The following is a 2,502-nucleotide window of genomic DNA, read 5'->3' as shown; positions in this document are numbered from 1 at the left end:
GCGACCCTGAAAAGGATAAGCGGAAGCGAATGGATGGATGTTTTCAAATAGTTTCAGTAAATCATCCTGTTAAAACTGTTACTGCCACAAGTCCAGTGGCAACCTCGTTGCGGCTCAGGCGGCCTGCCACGGGTCTGGTGGTGGCGGCGCAGCTCCGGTGAGCCACAGTGTAGAATGGCACATGATCCCCGATGTGCTGGCTGTGCTGGACGTGGATGCACTGGCCGTGGGCGACGTGGAGGGCGTCCCTCTGGCACGCTGACCTCTGGCCTGGGTTGAGTAGGTCCACGTAGCGCTGCAGCTGCAGGTGGTGGAGAGAATGGTGGTGTAGCGGTTGCAGGCAGGTGAAAGGGTGGTGGTGTAGCAGCTGCAGACAGATGAGATGATGGCAGCATAGCAGATGCCGATGGTGAAGCAGATGACAGCTGAAGCAGCCCCTCGGACCCTCCAGAGACGACTGATGTGGGACCAGCAGGTGTATTGACCTCTGGCTGAGGGTGTAGATGAGTGGCTGAGTGCACTAAAGACTGAGCTACAGGTAGCAGGGCTGAAGACTGAGCTAGTGGCTGCTGAGCAGCTGAGTGAGTTACCAGCTGGGTAGCAGGGTTAGCATTCACACAGTCCATGGTCGAATATACAGATGAGGTGAGTGAAGAAGAATTGTCCATATTACTCACCACAGCTGGCTGTTGAAAAGTCCGGGAATCCGGCTGCGGTGAGGAGCTTCTTTGATGATGCCGGGGCTGACACACCCACACACACCCACCTAGAGACAACAACATGGAAACAGGGGACAGCAGCACCAAAAACACACATGTCCACATGACAATTATTGTCTGAAGGCCAAGAAAGATGCCCAACAGATTTATTTAATCCAGGTGGATCATTTTGGCTTTCCCATATTGGTCCACTTGATTGATCTTTGTTATTATTATTTATTTATTTTATTTTAAGTTATTACAAAATAGACAGACATGACAGGGAGATAGGAGAAAGAGAAATAAAGAAAGGGAGGGAAAAAACAGAGGGGAAGAGGGACAGTGAGAAAAGGCACACAAAAAATCTGCTGGATCACCTGTTGAAAGAAAAAAAAGAAAACAAGGAAAAAGAGAGCGACACAGTAGGGAGACCACAGCAACAACCCTGATAAGTATACGTAACAGTAAATACTAAATATTAAATGTTTTTGGGCAACACACAAGACCGACAGCACACAATATGCTCTGAGGTAGCAGCCAAGAAAGGTATAGTTTGTGTCTGTGTGCACACACCTGTGTGGATGAGCGCGCTTGTATTCAAAAGGTTTCTCGATGTAACTATGTACGTGAGGGTGTGGGGAACCATAGCCCCGCCCCCCAGGGAATAAAGCAGGCATCGAGGAGATCCAGGCACCAGACATCCAGAGCCCCCCCCCCAGAGCACGAGAGCCCAAGGAGGACCACCAGAGGGGCAGGTGTGCCACCCTCCCAGGAAGTGCCGATGAGCGCTGAGGGGTCACCCAGCAGCTGCGGTGCAAAAGCCACAGGGAGCTGAGGTTACGTGCCCGCAGGCTCTGCCGGTAGCTAGCCACGCCAGAGAGGATGGAGGGCCCCCCACCCCTGGGAAGGGGCCCAACTGAGTCATGGCGCCAAGCCCTGTCAAGCCAGCAGCCCAGGAAGCCGAGCACCACCAAGGCACCAATGGCTGAGGGCATCAGCCACTGGCAGGGAGTGTGGTGGGGGGAGATAGGGCCCCACACCTGGGGAGAGAGGTGGAGTCTAAGCCCCAACCTGATACATAGACATAGACAAACAGGCACACACAGACACAAGCATGCACTCCCACCCTCATGCGCACATATACAAATATGCAGCACTCGCCCAACGTGGAGACAAACAGAAATGAACATTGTACACATGCTCACACTCCCCAAACATACTCTATACCCCCAGGTCCAGGTACCATCGCCCCCAGAGGCCCGATCTGCCTCTAGACCCAGGAGATGTTGCCCTTTTCCCTGGGGTGGAGACACGCAGACCACCCCTGGTCCTGCAGTAGCAGGGAGGCCCAGCATCCCAGACCTCGACCAGATGGCCAACTCCTCCTCCCAGGCCCCTGCCCCGATGGTGAACAGAGAACAGGGGTGTGTGAAGACCCCATACCTCTCTCTGCCTGCTCTTATGTGGTGTTGCTGCGTGCTGTTCTTTACTCTGACATTTAACATGAGTTAGCTTAGCTAGCAGAGCAGCTAGCAGTTATAGAGTATGAACTCTGCAAGCTGTCAGCTCGGTCCTGGACATTGTTACTGAAATAAAGCTGTTCTCTGCCATTTCTACAGCCACGTTTGACCTGCTGCTTTGAAGGACCTCAATAATGGAGGATTTGGAGGCTGAACTCGGCTCTGTGACACTTTTTGTAGTGAACTAATGAAAGCTGTGCCTCAGATGGATGTTAGTCCATCAGACACGACCTCTGCAGCTCTCAGCTGATGTGCACATGAATGATTTGTGTTTCCTCTGCAGG

This window comes from Pelmatolapia mariae, linkage group LG3_W (genome assembly GCF_036321145.2).
Source record: "Pelmatolapia mariae isolate MD_Pm_ZW linkage group LG3_W, Pm_UMD_F_2, whole genome shotgun sequence".
Classification (NCBI taxonomy): Eukaryota; Metazoa; Chordata; class Actinopteri; order Cichliformes; family Cichlidae; genus Pelmatolapia; species Pelmatolapia mariae.
This window is presented reverse-complemented; position numbering follows the sequence as displayed.